Raw genomic sequence first — 18,468 nt, 5'->3', positions numbered from 1 at the left:
TCTCAGGAGCCGAAGACACACTTGCGGAAATTGACACGTCTCTCAAAGAAAAAATAAAATGAGAAAAGTTCCAAACACAAAACATCCAAGAAATCAAGGACACCATGAAAAGACAAAACCTAAGAATAATAGGAGTAGAAGAAAAAGAAGACATCAGGCTCAAAGGCCTGGAAAATATTTTCAAGAAAATTATAGAAGAAAACTTTCCCAACTTAAAGAAGGAGATGCCCATAAACATACAAGAGGCCTACAGAACACCAAGTAGACTAGACCAGAAAAGAAATTCTTCACGTCACATCATAGTCAAAACACTGAACCTACAAAACAGAGAAAATTCTAAAAGCAGCAAGAGAAAAAGGCCAAGTAACATATGAAGTTAGACTTATCAGAATCACACCAGATTTCTCAACAGAAACTATGAAAGCCAGAAGGGCCTGGACAGAAATCATACAGTCCTTAAGGGACCACAGATTCCAACCCAGACTACTATACCCAGCAAAACTTTCAATCAACATAGACGGAGAATTCAAGATATTCCAAGACAAAACCAAATTTAAACAATATCTACATAGTAACCCAGCTCTACAGAAGTTCCTAGAAGGGAAACTCCAAACCAAAGAAAACAACTACACCGAAGGAAACAGAGGAAATAGATAACTACACAACAAAAAAACCAAAAGAAGACAAGCAATGAAACTCAGTGACACCACCAACATCACATCTAAAGTAAGAAACTATTGTTGGTCACTAGTTTCTATCAACATCAACGGACTCAACTCCCCAATTAAAAGACACAGACTAACAGAATAGTTGCGGAAACAGGATCCATCATTCTGTTGCATCCAAGAAACACACCTATGCAACAAAGATAAACACTACCTCAGAGTAAAGGGCTGGAAAAATGTTTTTCAAGCAAATGGCTGCAGAAAACAAGCTGGAGTAGCCATCTTAATATCTAATAAAATAGACACTCATCCAAAGTTAATCAAAAAAGATAAGGAGGGCCACTATATTCTCATGAAAGGAAAAAATCCACTCAGAGGACATCACAATTTTGAACATCTATGCCCCAAATACAAGAGCACTTACATTTGTAAATGAAACATTATTAAAGCTTAAATCACACAATGATCCTAATACTTTAATAGTGGAAGATTTCAACACCCCACTCTCACGAAGGGACAGATCAACTATACAGAAACTGAGTAGGGAAATAAAGTAATTTAGAGAGTCCCTAAATCAAATGGACCTAATAGACATCTACAGATTTCTTCACCCAAACTCAAAAGAGTATACCTTCTTTCCAGCACTTCATGGAACCTTCTTCAAAATATACCATATAGTTGGTCACAAAGCAAGCCTCAACAGATACAAAAGATTGAAATAATCTCTTGTATCCTACCTAACCACCATGGACTAAACATGGACCTCAACAACAAGGGAAATAACAAAAAGCTTACACGCACTTGGAAACTGAACAACTTGCTACTTAATGACAGACGGGTTAAGGAAGAAATAAAGAAAGAAATTAAAGACTTCCTAGAAATCAATGAAAATGAAGGCACAACATACCCAAATTTATGGGACACATTGAAAGCAGTGCTCAGAGTAAAATTCATAGCACTAAGTGTCTTCAAGAAGAAATTTGTAACATCACATACAAGCAACTTAATGGCTCAACTGAAAACCCTAGGAAAAAAAAAAAGAAGCAGATACACGCAAGAGAGCAGACGGCTGGAAATAATCAAACTCATGGCTGAAGTTTCACTATTCACAGATGATATGAGAGTATACATGAGCCACCCCAAAAATTCAACCAGAGAACCAGAGAACTCCTTCAGCTGATAAACACCTTCAGCAAAGTGGCTGGATACGATATTAACTAAAAAAAAAAAAAAAATCAGAAGCCCTCCTGTATACCACAGACAAAAGGGCTGAGAAAGAAATTAGGGAAACAAAACTTTTCACAATAGCCACTAATAACATAAAGTACCTTGGAGTTACTCTAACCAAGCAAGTGAAAGACTTGTATGAGAAAAATTTCAAGTCTTTGAAGAATGAAATTTAAGAAGATATCAGAAGATGGAAAGATCTCCTGTGCTCAAGGATCAGAAGGATTAACATAGTAAAAATGGATATTTTGCCCAAAGCAATCTACAGATTCAATGCAATTCCCATCAAAATACCAACTCAATTCTTTACAGACGTTGAAAAAAAGATTCTCAGCTTCATATGGAGAAACAAAAAACCCAGAATCTCCAAAAAAATCCTGTACAACAACAGATCATTTGGAGGTATCTCCATCCCCGATCTCAAGTTGTACTACAGAGCAATAGTAATAAAACCTGCATGGTATTGGCATAAAAACAGAAAGGAGGGTCAATGGAACCGCATATAAGATCCAGAAATAAACCCACAAACCTATGAATACTCGATTTTTGACAAAGAAGCCAAAACCATTCAATGGAAAAAAGACAGCATCTTCAACGAATGGTGCTGGTCCAACTGGATGTCCACATGCAGAAAAATGAAAATAGATCTATATTTATCACCCTGCACAAAACTAAAGTTCAAGTGAATCAAAGACCTCAACATAAAACCAGATACTCTAAATCTGTTAGAAGAAAAAGTGGGGAACAGCCTAGAACTCATTGGCACAGTAGACAACTTCCTGAACAGAACACCAACAGCACAGGCTCTAAGAGCAACAATCAATAAATGGGACCTCATGAAATTGAAAAGCTTCTGTAATGCAAAGGACACCGTCATCAAAACAAAGCGACTGCCTACAGATTGGGAAAGAATCATCACCAACCCTTTATCTGACAGAGCACTCATATCCAATATATATAAAGAACTAAACAAGCTGAAAAGCAGCAAACCAAGTAATACACTTAAAAAAAGGGGAGCAGAGCTAAACAGAGAATTCTCGACAGAGGAATATCGAATGGCAGAGAAACAGTTAAAGAAATGCTCATCCTCATTAGCCATCAGAGAAATGCAAATCAAAACGACCCTGAGATATCACCTTACACCCATCAGAATGGCCAAAATGAAAAACTCAAGGGACAACACATGCTGGAGAGGTTGTGGAGAAAGGGGAACCCTCCTCCACTGCTGGTGGGAATGTAAAATGATACAACCACTCTGGAAATCTATCTGGCGCTTTCTCAGACATCTAGGAATAGTGCTTCCTCAAGACCCAGCTATACCACTGCTAGGTATATACCCAAAGTTTGCTCAAGTACACAAAAGGATATTTGCTCAACTATGTTTATAGCAGCTTTATTTGTAATAGCCAGAACCTGGGAACAACCCAGATGTCCATCAACGGAGGAATGGATACAGAAATTGTGGTATTTTTACACAATGGAATACTACTCAGCAATCAAAAAGGAGGCAATCATGAAATTTGCAGGCAAATGGTGGGATCTAGAAAAGATCATCCTGAGTGAAATATCCCAGAAAGAGAAAGACAAACACGGTGTATACTCACTTATATAGACTTATAAGATATGATAAACATAATGAAATCTATACACCTAAAAAAGATAATCAAGAGAGCAGACATGGGGTAAGATTATCAATCCTCATTTAGAAAGACGGATGGGATGCACATTGAACATATGACAGGAGTCTACTGAGCGCATTTGAAAGACTCTAACTAGCAGTGTTTTCAAAGCAAAGACTCATGACCAAACCTTTGGCAGAGTATAGAAAATCATAAGAAAGAAGGGGAGTTAGTCTGATGGGGAAAGGATAGGAGCTCCACAAGGACCAAATATATCTGGGCACAGGGTCTTTTCTGAGACTGACATGCAACCAAGGACTATATATGGATATAACCTAGAACCTCTGTTCAGATGTAGCCTGTGGTAGCTCAGTAACCAATTGATTTCCCATAGTGAGGCGAACAAGGACTATTTCTAACAGGAACTCAATGACTGGCTTTTTGGCCTCCCCACCCCCCAAGGGAGGAGCAGTCCTGTTAGGCCATAGAGGAGAGCTTTGCAGTCAGTCCTGAAGATACCTGATAAAACAGGATCAGATGAATGGGGAGGAGGTCCCCCCTATCAGTGGACTTGGCAAGGGGCACGTTGGAGATTAGGGAGGGAGGGAGGGACTGGGAGGGAATGAGGGATCGGGGCAGGGCTGGGATATAGTTAATAAAATGTAACTGATAAGAAAAAAATAAAATTCAAAAAAAAAAAAAGAAAAAAGAAAACAAAACAAACAAAAAGACTCAGCATCAGCTTTTATACACTGCTGGGTAAATTTTTATGTATTGCAAAAAGAAGCTTCTATTATGAGAGGATTGAGGTATGCATTTATTTAGGAATGCAATGGTAAGTCATTAAGAGTAAATTTAGTACTACATGTAGAAGAATTTTAATTTAGCAACATCAGAAGTCTAAGGTCTGAGTAATCTGGCTGGAATGCAGACATGACCTTAGTACACACCTTTAATCTCTCTGATTGGAATATAGATACAAGACAGGTTTTATTCGTCTGGCCAGAATACAGAAAAGCTTTTAATCCTAAACAATGATGTCCAATTGAAGGAAAAAGTGACAAATCAGAGAAAGATTTGACAGAACTTGTTAGAGATGGGATACATCCAATGAGAGAGAGAGAGAGAGAGAGAGAGAGAGAGAGAGAGAGAGAGAGACTACTTAAAAGCAGTGCAGAGAATCAGACAAAAGTAAGTTACAGTGGAGAATGCAGTACAGGAATACAGAGTAGTTTATGGAGACAATACAGGAGTTTGGTGAGTGAGGTAGAGAGGAAGAGAGTACAGTGCAGGAAAACACAAGAATTTGTGTAGTCAGTTCACTGCAGTTTAGTTAAGTTAGATGCATGCAATTTGGGGCAATTCAGTTTGTGGAGCTTACAAAAAGTTTTTTTTTTTTTTTCTGTCCACTAGAGAAATTAAATGAGAAGCTAAGAGAAGCCAGTTCAAATCAGTCACCTTGGAGAGAAGTTTTGAGCCAGAACAGCTGAATTGAATCAGTTGTCCAGAGTTAAAAAAGAACTGGAAAACGTAAGTTTATTCAGCATTAAGCCCTGGAGGCTTAAAACCTTCAAGTGTTAGGTTAGTAAATGATGGCTGGAAACTGAAGACTGCAAGGTCCTGGCTTGAAGTAGATTAGATTATATGGAGGCTAGAAGATTCCAGAACTAAGTAAGCCTAGGGATATTCAGATAGAAACATGCTGGAATCAGTGCAAGCCATGTATTAGTAAGACATGTGTATGACTCATCTCACCCCAGCCTCTGAGGAAATAAAAACAAGATTTTCAAAGATGTCCACTTAGTAGGATGATAATTGTACATTTTTTTTTTCTTCAGGTGTTTGATCTATCTAATTCAAGGTTATTAACTCTATTGTGTTGAGAGTTTTGGCTTTCAGGTCATGACAGATGTCTCAAATCTAATCAAAATGTGGGTGGTTTCTCTCATAACATATGTGCCACACTTAGAGTAGTGGGCGTCCCCTGGCAGATCAGTCATTATTGTAGCTCGAAGGGTTTAAAGCTGGGTAACATTTGTGATTATTTTTCTTTCCTATAACATTGCTATAAACTTGATATTGTCTTTTATTTCTCAGTGTTGAGTCAGAGAACTGTTTGCAAACGTTTGAAAGAATGAAGTAGTGAAAGTGTATATAAGGATCAATTGCTGACTATTTATGATGAATTCTTTTTCTAGCATCATTTCCATTTGAATCTGCCTGGATACACATGAAACAGTGAGACAAAGAATGCAAATGTAGATATTTTATTTCTTGGTTTGCTCTCTGGCTTACTGTCTGATTTGATAATCTAGTTTTTATTACACAATTCAGGTCTTCTTAGGGACAATTTGGTCTACACTGGAGTCAGCCCTGATCTAGCAATCGAGAATAGAGACAATTTTTCAGAGGTTTGGCCAAACATATATCTGATCTGGTCAACTCCTTAGTTGAGACTGTCATCCTAGGTTTTGTCAAGTTGAAAGTAAAAATTAATCATCGAAACATGATTGACTGAAATGTAAGTTGTCTTCATTCAGTAAATTTCAAATTTGCATTCCAGGCATAACTACCCAAAAAAGTGGCCGAGTAACATGGAGTCACTCATAAATTCCAGAGTTATCTAATGGTGACTTCAGTATGTTGAGTGGCACTAGCCAGTTTTCAGTAATGAACTCCGTGATACTTTATCTAACTCAATGTGCCTATGAAATCATATCTGATATCTGAACATATGTATACATGAGGAACACCAAATGAATTCAGTAGGTTAGATATACACAAGCACAGACGTATTATTTGCACAAAAATCTATACATATGTTTATATATATATATAAAAACATATACTATATAGCATATATACATACATATTATATATGTTTGTAAATGAACATATAAATGACACATATTTGTATATATATATGTGTGTGTGTGTGTGTTTGTAAAATAATAAAGGAGGACACCATGTATTTACTTGTTCTTTCCATCTAAATATACCAACACAATTTTTCTATAATTAAATAATTATATATACCTATGCCTATGCGTAGGTATGTATATATATATATATACACATATGTATATATGTACATAAACATATATGCTTGTGCAAAATAAGATTTAAAAGTGCTAGGTTCATTGAGTCTGTATTAAAAAATAGGTGGAGGGATATAGGGAAGGACATACAAAGATGATTTTCAGTTTTCATATATAGGTGAACCTGAATAAATATACATGCACTCACATGCACATGAGCATAGATACTATAGTGCACTAACACATACACATGTAACATAGACAGAGAGGCATCGATGGAAAAGTTACAACAGAAACAAAAAACATACATAAAGTTGGATAATCTGATATCAGTAGTGCTCAACAGAAGGGCATAAGGGACTATTCTTCAGTTATTGGTCTAAAACCAAATTATATCACAGGCACTGCTATACTGTAGGAGTCTACTCCCAAATTGTTTCCCAGAAAAGAAAGATGTGAGGATGACACAGCCCAGAAACCTAGTTATTATAGACCTAGAAGAAACTAATTAAAACATCGTATTGATTGCCACAAAATATGAACATATATGATTTTACTTACACATTTATTTTAACACTTGTAAATGCTTGAACACCTAAGGCAAGAGAGATACTAATTATCAAATTATCAACTTTAAGAAAACTAAACTGTCAATGTGTTTGAGGATGATTGAAATGATGAGAAATAATGTTAAATTAATTTAACAATAATTTCATCTCTATAATACAAAGTAAGGAAACATTGCTGTTAACAAGAAATCGTGCTTTTCAATATTACAGCAAGATTAAAATCAGATCTTTTGTATCAATCTATGAATCTTGTTTTTTTTCTAATAGCAACAGACAAATGGAAGTTTCAATCAACTGAAAAGTAAATACAAGCATGTTAAGTGGATAATGGAGAACTATTCAGCCATTGAAAAGCCTGTCAGAGGGTTCCAGGACAGCACAGCAACACGGCCCACAGAGTCAACTGACTGGGACTCAAGTGAGCTCATAGAGATCAGGGAGCCAGTATGAGACTACATAGATCCTCTGAATATGTTACAGTTTTGTATCAAGGTGTTCTAGTGGGATTTCTAAGAGTGGGAGCAAACGCTATCTCTGACTTTTTTTTCTCATTTATTTATTTATTTATTTATTTATTTATTTATTTATTTATTTATTTCCCATGATGATCTTTTTAAAATATTTTTTAATTTTCATTATTAGTTACATTTTATTAACTCTGTATCCCAGCTGTATCCCGCTCACTCATTCCCTCCCAATCCCACCCTCCCTCCCTCATCTTCTCCTTGCCCCTTTCCAAGTCCACTGCTTGGAGAGGACTGCCTCCCCTTTCATCTGTACCTGTTTTATCAGGTATCTTCAGGATTGGCTGCAAAGTCCTCCTCTGTGGCCTTAGTAGGACTGCTCCTCCCTTGGGGAATGGGGAGGTCAAAGAGCCTGCCATTGAGATCCTGTCAGAAATAGTCCCCGTTTCCCTTACTATGGGAAACCAACTGGTTAATGAGCTACCACGGGCTTCATCCCCCTTCTTTCATATGATTCTCTGCACTCTGCCGAAGGTTTGGTTATGAGTCTTAGTATCTGCTTTGATACACTGCTAGGTAGAATTTTTCAGAGGCCCTCTGTGGTAGGCTCCTGTTCTGTTATTTGTTTTCTCCTACATCCGATGCACATTCCATTTGTCTAAGTGAGGATTGATCATCTTACCATGGTTCCTCTTTCTTGTTTATCTTCTTTAGTTGTATAGATTTCATTATGTTTATCATATCTTATAGGTCTATATAAGTGAGTATATACCATGTTTGTCTTTCACCTTCTGGGAGAGCTCACTCAGAATGATCTTTTCTAGATCCCACCATTTGCCTGCAAATTTCATGATTACGTGTTTTTGATTGTTGAGTAGTATTCCATTGTGTAAAAATACCACCATTTCTGCATCCATTCCTTTGTTGAGGGACATCTGTGTTGTGTCTGGGTTCTGGCTATTACAAATAAAACTGCTACAAACATGGTTGAGCAAATGTCCTTGTTGTGTACTTGAACAAATTTTGAGTATATGCCTAGGAGTGGTATAGCTGGTTCTTGAGGGAGCACTATTCCTAATTGTCTGAGAAAGCACCAGATTGACTTTCATAGTGGTTGTACCAGTTTACATTTCCACCAGCAATGGAGGAAGGTTCCCCTTTCTCCACAACCTCTCTAGCATGTGTTGTCATTTGAGTTTTTGATTTTAGCCATTTTGATGGGTGTAAGGTGAAATCTCAGGGTCGTTTTGATTTGCATCTCCCTGATGGCTAAGGATGCTGACCATCTTTTTAAGTTTTTCTCTGCCATAATATATTCTTCTACAGAGAATTCTCTGTTTAGTGCCATACCCCATTTTTTAATTGGATTACTTGATTTATTGCTTTTTAACTTCTTTAGTTCTATATATGCTCTGGATATCAGCCCTCTGTCAGATATAGGGTTGGTGAAGATCCTTTCCCAGTCTGTAGGCTGTTGTTTTGTTCTGACAACAGTGTCTTTTGCTTTACAGAAGCTTTTCAGTTTCATGAGGTCCCATTTATTGATTGTTGCTCTTAGAGCCTGTGCTGTTGGTGTTCTGTTCAGGAAGTTGTCTCCTGTGCCAATGAGTTCAAGGCTCTTCCCCACTTTTTCTTCTAACCAATTTAGAGTATCTGGTTTTATGTTGAGGTCTTTGATCCTCTTGGGCTTTAGTTTTGTGCAGGGTGATAAATATGGATCTATTTTCATTTTTCTGCATGTAGACATCCAGTTGGACTAGCACCATTTGTTGAAGATGCTGTCTTTTTTCCACTGAATGGTTTTGGCTTCTTTGTCAAAAATCAAGTATTCATAGGTGTATGGGTGTATTTCTGGGTCTTCTATTTGGTTCCATTGATCCTTCTTTCTGTTTCTATGCCAATACCATACAGTTTTTATTACTATTGCTCTTTAGTACAGCTTGAGATTGTGGATGGAGATACCTCCAGATGATTTGTTGTTGTACAGGATCATTGTGGAGATTCTCATTTTTTTGTTTCTCCATATGAGGTTGAGAATTTTTCTTTCAAGGTCTGTGAAGAACTGAGTTGATATTTTGATGGGAACCACATTGAATTTGTAGATTGCTTTTGGCAGGATGGCCATTTTCACAATGTTAATCCTACCAATCCATGAGCACGGGAGATATTTCCATCTTCTGATATCTAGGAAGAGGTCAAAGTGTCACTATTCACAGATGATATGATAGTATATATGAGCGAACCCAAAAAATTCATCCAGAGAACTCCTTCAGCTGATAAACACCTTTAGCAAAGTTGCAGGATATAAAATCAACTCAAAAAATCAGAAGCCCTCCTTTATACCAAAGACAAAAGGGCTGAGAAAGAAATAAAGGAAACAACACCCTGCACAATAGCCACTAATAACAAAAAGTACCTTGGGGTGACTCTAACCAAGCAAGTGAAAGACCACTTGTTTGAAAAAAACTTTAAGTCTCTGAAGAAAGAAATTGAAGATGTCTCTGACTCTTTTGACTGCCTTTGGGACCCATTTCCTCCTACTGGGTCCCCGTAACCAGCTTGGATGTAAGAATATATGCCTGTTCTTATTGTAGCTATGTGTGCCATATTTGGTTTACTCACAAGCTTGGGAAAAAAAACCTTTCATTTGTGACATTGTGGATTGGTATGAAATTTATTATGTTGAGTAAAACAGACTAAACATAGAAAGATAAGCATCTCATAATCTTATACCTTCAGCATGGAATTGAAAAATATCAATATAATAGAAATTTTAAGTATCATGGTTGTTATCAGAGACTGGGGAGACTGTATAATTTATGTGCATCATATACTAAGCTAGATAAAGAAGTAATTTAGTTAGCTATTGAAGAGTAATTTTATTATAAGTAAAAAATTGTGTATATGTAGGAATAATGCTAGAAAGTGTTATGGATAGCCATGTTTTAAGAACATATATATTGTACCAGGTATTCATATTATAAAATATATAAGATGCCAAAATATCAAATGATGCCTATTAATATTTATGTTTCTATAAACCAGTTTAAGAAGGCAGAGAAATGCAATAATTTTAAGATTTATAAAAATATTCTTCAGATTCAGATAAAAGTTGACATATGTACTTTGAAAATACTCCTGAAAATAACTAAATTAGCTTATTAGTCATTTGAATGTAATATTAATCATCATAAACAAAAATTTTAAGTGTAACTGGATTTATATTTTACGTACTTTCTTGAGTTCATCTTATATATCTTATTTATGGGCAATTAGTGGTTTCTGTTGACGAAACTGTAGCAAAATTACAGGCATAATAAATGTTCTAGTTTACTTTCTGTTTCCGTGTTAAAACACTGAAAAAAAAATGCAGCTTGAAGAAAAAAGACTTTATAGACTACAGTTCATCATCAAGGAACACACTGCAGGATCTCGAGACAGGAAACCTGGAGACAGCAACTGAGACAGAGCTTGCTCCAGCCTCCCTTGAAGCTGCCTTTCTTACAGATCTAGGTTCACCATGTTAGGGAGGGCGCCACCCCAGTGGATGGGCCCTGAACCCTTGCGTAATCAAGTACTTTTTAGAATTACCCATGTGCAAATCCAACAGAAGCAACTCTTCACCTGGGGTTCCCTCTTCCCAAGTACATCAAATTAAAGTCAATTATGACATCAAACAAAAATGGAGGAGAATTTTATTGATCGTCTTCTCCTTGGTTTTTCTAATGCAAAATTTAAAGCAAAGAGGGGAACAATTCATTTTTTATAGAATCTGTTTTCAGGATTCAGATGAGTATTCTTTTTTCTACCATCAGATGTCCTTGAAAAGAATCTCCTATGCAAGGTTCTTTTCAAGGACTACCTTTGAGTACAAAGAAAGTTATGCACTCTTGTCGGCTTTCCAGTCACCTATTTCTCCCTATTCATAAAATTTGCACCTTGATACCTTTGCACACACACATACTAGCACCATCACAATGCTCCTAGTTCAGCTGTATAAAAATAGTTGTGCTTCTTGACTCTGCTGTGTATAATGAGAGTGTAAAGTTTAGGGGATGCAGCTATGTCTCCATCAGTACACAGAACCTCCTGATCCCTGCTGGTTTTGTATTTATGTTGTTTCTTCCGTTCTTCTCATCCAATCCGATCAAGGAGCATACATTTTATAGAGACTCTTAAATTACACAGGGAGATATTTATTTTGACAATATTTCCAACCAATTAATAACATGCTCCCCATGCCCATTATTAATGTGAGGTTTAAAGTATTTTGTACATTATATGTATTACAACCAATGCATCCTATCTAATATACATTGAGTTTAAAAAAATAAGAGGAAAAACCTTCACTCACTCACTTCACTTCACTTCACTCACACTCGTACAAAAAAAATTAAAAAAAAATCTTTATACATGTCAAGATTTTAGAAAGGAGTTTAAAAAAAGATCAAAGTTTTACAATGCAGGATATTATGCAAGATTTCTTTTCAAATTGGTGAAAATATTACCTATCTACTGATTATGTTTGTAATTTAAAATCCTTCATATTTATAAAATGATAAGCTGCTTCTGTAAAAGATGATATATAACATAGTTTGGTGTGGTCATATTTAAAAACACATATCTGTTTATACATATACAGAGATGTATCCACATCACTTATAAGATGTATGCATTCTTCTAACAATGCATTTATCTCGTAAGCATGGAGGGTTGCTATTACGAAATGAAAATAAAACTAAGAACAAAAAAATCATTCGGCCTCTGATCTGATCTGAATGATTTGTAAGAGAATACTGGACACAGTCTTTTATGTCAATTAATAAATGTATTTGTTTATTGTAGCCTCAGAAATATTCACCCAAAATTTCACTTAGAAATATCATTTACATATTTTGTTCTTATAATAATTTCCTTCTTGTAAGTAACTAAAAACCATGCATTCATGCTCTTGCAAATGAATATTTGACAAAAGTGCTTTTTCACTGTTTTTTTTTTTCCTAGTGAATTTTAGATGAAAATGTGTTTCAATCAGTGTACATAACACTGTGAATCCCAGATTGGGTTCCTTTGACCCTTTGTGTCATCCTTTATGTAGTAACTAAGATCTTGACTCTTAAATGAGGAAAGAAGAACCCTGTCTCTTCTTTTTGTAACTAGAGTAATGATCAAATTCTTCAAAATTTTCAATGCTGAAAGAATCTATAAGAAATTAGACAAATGTGTACAAGTGCTGAATTGCCATGGAGATGGCTTGAGATCAAAGTCACCTCCACTGATGTGAGGCACTGGATAGCAACGAGCTGACTAAGCTTTCCTCGGAACTTTGCTGGATAGTGATCTTCGCGTGGTCATAAATATATCATTCCTGTATGATGACCTGTCCTAAACTGAAACATTACTTTCTATGCTATAAAGGGTCAATGTCACATTTGACACATTTGAATGCCTAAATGGGGCAGAAATGGAATGGCATGTAAAGCCTAGAAAAATTAAATTCCGGGGTAAGAATTTTACTGTCTTTTTTTCCCCCTATCTGCTCCATTTCTTGTGTTGTGCATGTGATCATGTAGCAAATTGTTCCAATATGTGACACGTGACAATGATCTGTCAGGTAGATAAACAGAGCATTAGCAAACTAACTGGCTTTTTCTCTTAAACTGAATTTCTCTGATCCTTGAACTTGCCATTTTCCGTGTAAGTTTATCTGACATTGAATTTTTAACTCTTCAGTCAGAAAAGTTACTTTTACTCAGATGAAATGTATATCACTGACCACAGCAATATGTCTGTTAGCTAGGAGGTTTCTTTGTGAAGAATTTGTAATCATTGGCCATTTAGTAAAGATATACTGTTGTAATTTTTCATATTTAATTTCTGGACAGATAGGAAGTTAAAAGATAAAAACACAACAATTTTTGTATATGTTAAAAATTTTTAGTGTTCAAGAGGTGACTCAAATTGTTTGCAACACAATCAAAAGGATCAAAATGGTCAGGTACAGTCACCCATGTAACATGTTGGATGTTGTCTGGTTTTTTTTTTTTTTTTCATTTTTTAATAGTTTAATTATATAAACATTATCTAAATCCTTGTTTTTCTGTTTTTCTTTTTTTTTTTTTCTTATCAGTTACATTTTATTAACTATATCCCAGCCCTGCCCCGATCCCTCATTCCCTCCCAGTCCCTCCCTCCCTCCCTAATCTCCAACGTGCCCCTTGCCAAGTCCACTGATAGGGGGGACCTCCTCCCCATTCATCTGATCCTGTTTTATCAGGTATCTTCAGGACTGACTGCAAAGCTCTCCTCTGTAGCTTAACAGGACTGCTCCTCCCTTGGGGGGTGGGGAGGCCAAAGAGCCAGTCAATGAGTTCCTGTTAGAAATAGTCCTTGTTCCCCTCACTATGGGAAACCAATTGGTTACTGAGCTACCACAGGCTACATCTGAGCAGAGGTTCTAGGTAACATTCATACATGGTCCTTGGTTGCATGTCAGTCTCAGAAAAGACCCTGTGCCCAGATATCTTTGGTCCTTGTGGAGCTCCTGTCCTTTCCTCATCAGACTAACTCCCCTTCTTTCTTATGATTCCCTGTACTCTGCCAAAGGTTTGGTCATGAGTCTTTGCTTTGAAAACACTGCTAGTTAGAGTCTTTCAAATGCGCTCAGTAGACTCCTGTCATATGTTCAATGCACATCCCATCTGTCATTCTAAACGAGGATTGATCATCTTACCCCATGTCCACTCTCTTGATTATCTTTTTTAGGTGTACAGATTTCATTATGTTTATTATATCTTATAGGTCTATATAAGTGAGTATATACCATGTTTGTCTTTCTCCTTGTGGGATATTTCACTCAGGATGATCTTTTCTAGGTCCCACCATTTGCCTGTAAATTTCATGATTTCCTCCTTTTTGATTGCTGAGTAGTATTCCATTGTGTAAAAATATCACAATTTCTGTACCCATTCCTCCGTTGATGGACATCTGGGTTGTTTCCAGGTTCTGGCTATTACAAATAAAGCTTATATAAACATGGTTGAGCAAATATCCCTTTTGTGTACTTGAGCAAACTTTGGGTATATACCTAGCAGTGGTATAGCTGGGTCTTGAGGAAGCACTATTCCTAATTGTCTTAGAAAGCGCCAGATAGATTTCCAGAGTGGTTGTACCAGTTTACATTCCCACCAGCAGTGGAGGAGGGTTCCCCTTTCTCCACAACCTCTCCAGCATGTGTTGTCCCTTGAGTTTTTCATCTTGACCATTCTGATGGGTGTAAGGTGATATCTCAGGGTGGTTTTGATTTGCATTTCCCTGATGGCTAATGAGGATGAGCATTTCTTTAAGTGTTTCTCTGCCATTCGATATTCCTCTGTCGAGAATTCTCTGTTTAGCTCTGTTCCCCATTTTTTAATTGGATTACTTGGTTTGCTGCTTTTCAGCTTCTTTAGTTCTTTGTATATACTCGATATTAGTCCTCTGTCAGATAAAGGGTTAGTGAAGATTCTTTCCCAATCTGTAGGCAGGTGTTTTGTTTTGATGACAGTGTCCTTTGCTTTACAGAAGCTTTTCAGTTTCATGAGGTCCCATTTATTGATTGTTGCTCTTAGAGCCTGTGCTGTTAGTGTTCTGTTCAGGAAGTTGTCTCCTGTGTCAAGGAGTTCTAGGCTGTTCCCCACTTTTTCTTCTAACAGATTTAGAGTATCTGGTTTTATGTTGAGGTCTTTGATCCACTTGGAATTTAGTTTTGTGCAGGGTGATAAATATAGATCTATTTGCATTTTTCTGCATGTGGACATCCAGTTGGACCAGTACCATTTGTTGAAGATGCTGTCTTTTTTCCATTGAATGGTTTTGGCTTCTTTGTCAAATATCGAGTATTCATAAGTGTGTGAGTTTATTTCTGGATCTTCTATGCGGTTCCTTTGATCCTCCTTTCTGTTTTTATGCCAATACCATGCAGATTTTATTACTATTGCTTTGTAGTACAACTTGAGATCGGGGATGGAGATACCTCCAGATGATCTGTTGTTGTACAGGATTGTTTTGGAGATTCTGGGTTTTTTGTTTCTCCATATGAAGCTGAGAATCTTTTTTTCAAGGTCTGTAAAGAATTGAGTTGGTATTTTGATGGGAATTGCATTGAATCTGTAGATTGCTTTTGGCAGGATGGCCATTTTCACAATGTTAATCCTACCAATCCATGAGCATGGGAGATCTTTCCATCTACTGAGATCTTCAATTTCTTTCTTCAGAGACTTGAAGTTTTTCTCAAACAGGTCTTTCACTTGCTTGGTTAGTGTCACCCCAAGGTACTTTATGTGGTTAGTGGCTATAGTGAAGGGTGTTGTTTCCCTAATTTCTTTCTCAGCCCTTTTGTCTTTGGTATACAGGAGGGCTTCTGAATTTTTTGAGTTGATTTTGTATCCTGCCACTTTGCTGAAGGTGTTTATCAACTGGATGAGTTCTCTGGTTGAATTTTTGGGGTCGCTCATATATACTATCATATCGTCTGCGAAAAGTGACACTTTGACCTCTTCCTTTCCGATTTGTATCCCCTTGATCTCCTTTAGTTGTCTTACTGCTCTGGCTAGGACTTCAAGTACTATGTTGAAGAGGTATGGAGAGAGGGGCAGCCTTGTCTTGTCCCTGATTTCAGTGGGATTGATTTAAGTTTCTCTCCATTGAGTTTGATGTTGGCTATAGGCTTGCTGTATATTGCCTTTACTATCTTTAGGTATGTGCCTTGTATTCCTGATCTCTCCAAGACTTTAAACATGAATGTGTGTTGGACTTTGTCAAATGCTTTTCAGCATCTAAGGAGATGATCATGTGGTTTTTCCACTTCAGTTTGTTTATGTGGTGGATTACATTGATGGATTTCCGTATGTTGAACCATCCTTGCATGCCTGGGATGAAGCCTACTTGGTCGTGGTGGATGATATCTTTGATGTGTTCTTGGATTCGGTTTGCACGTATTTTATTGAGTATTTTTGCATCAATGTTCATAAGAGAGATAGGTCTGAAGTTCTCTTCTTTTGTTGGGTCTTTGTGTGGTTTAGGTATCAGGGTGACTGTTGCTTCATAGAATGAGTTTGGTAATGTACCTTCTGTTTCTATTTTGTGGAATAGTTTCAGGAGAATTGGTGTGAGCACTTCTTTGAAGGTCTTGTTGAATTCTGCGCTGAAACCATCTGGCCCAGGGCTTTTTTTTGGAGGGGAGACTGTGAATGACTGCTTCAATCTCCTTGGGGGATATAGGTCTGTTCAGTCTTTCTACCTGATCTTGACTTAATGTTGGAAGATGGAATCTATCAAGAAAATTGTCCATTTCATTTAGATTTTCAAATTTTTAGCATATAGGCTTTTGTAGTATGACCTAATGATTGTTTGAATTTCCTCTGTGTCTGTAGTTATGTCACCCTTTTCATCTCTGATTTTGTTGATTTAGATAGATTCTCTCTGCTTTTTAGTTAGTTTGACTAAGGGTTTGTCTGTCTTGTTGATTTTCTCAAAGAACCAGCTTTTTGTTTCATTGATTCTTTGAATAGTTTTATTTGTTTCTAATTGATTGATTTCAGCCCTGAGTTTGATTATTTCCAGCCTTCTGCTCCTCTTGGGTGTATCTGCTTCTTTTTTTTTCTAGGGTTTTCAGTTGGGCCATTAAGTTGTTTATATGTGTTGTTACGAATTTCTTCTTGCAGGCACTTAGTGCTATAAATTTTCCCCTGAGCACTGCTTTCAGTGTGTCCCATAAATTTGGGTATGTTGTGCCTTCATTTTCATTGAATTCTAGGAAGTCTTTAATTTCTTTCTTTATTTCTTCCTTAACCCAGCTGTCGTTAAGTAACAGGTTGTTCAGTTTCCATGTACGTGTAGGCAGTTTGTTATTTCTATTGTTGTTGAGGTCCAGCTTAAGTCCATGGTGGTCAGATAGAATACAAGGGATTATTTCAATCTTTTTGTATCTGTTGAGGCTTTCTTTATGACCAACTATATGGTCTATTTTGGAGAACGTTCCATGTGGTGCTGAAAAGAAAGTATACTCTTTTGAGTTTGGATGAAAAGATCTGTAGACGTCTATTAGGTCCATTTGATTTAGGGTCTCTGTAAGTGTTTTTATTTCCCTATTTGTTTTCTGTTAAGTAGATCTGTCCCTTGGTGAGAGTGGAGTGTTGAAGTCTCCCACATTAGGGTTTTAGGATCAATGTGTGATTTAAGCTTTAATATTGTTTCATTTACAAATGTAAGTGCTCTTGTATTTCGGGCATAGATGTTCAAAATTGTGATGTCCTCTGGGTGGATTTTTCCTTTCATGAGAATATAGTGGCCCTCCTTATCTTTTTTGATTAACTTGGGTTGAAAGTCTATTTTATTAGATATTAGGATGGCTACTCCAGCTTGTTTTCTGGAACCATTTGCTTGAAAGACAGTTTTCCAGCCCTTTACTCTGAGGTAGTGTTTATCTTTGTTGCATAGGTGTGTTTCTTGGATGCAACAGAATGATGGATCCTGTTTCTGCAACCATTCTGTTAGTCTGTGTCTTTTAATTGGGGAGTTGAGTCCGTTGATGTTGATAGAAACTAGTGACCAACAATTGTTACTTATTTTAGATGTAGTGTTGGTGGTGTCACTGAGTTTCATTGCTTGTCTTCTTTTGTTATTTTTTGTTGTGTAGTTATCTATTTCCTCTGTTTCCTTCGATGTAGTTGTTTTCTTTGGTTTGGAGTTTCCCTTCTAGTAACTTCTGTAGAGCTAGGTTACTATGTAGATATTGTTTAAATTTGGTTTTTTCTTGGAATATCTTGAATTCTTCGTCTATGTTGATTGAAAGTTTTGCTGGGTATAGTAGTCTGGGTTGGAATCTGTGGTCCCTTAAGGACTGT

Source organism: Psammomys obesus, unplaced genomic scaffold (genome assembly GCF_907164565.1).
Source record: "Psammomys obesus unplaced genomic scaffold, mPsaObe1.curated_primary_1811, whole genome shotgun sequence".
NCBI classification, from domain to species: domain Eukaryota; kingdom Metazoa; phylum Chordata; class Mammalia; order Rodentia; family Muridae; genus Psammomys; species Psammomys obesus.
This window is presented reverse-complemented; position numbering follows the sequence as displayed.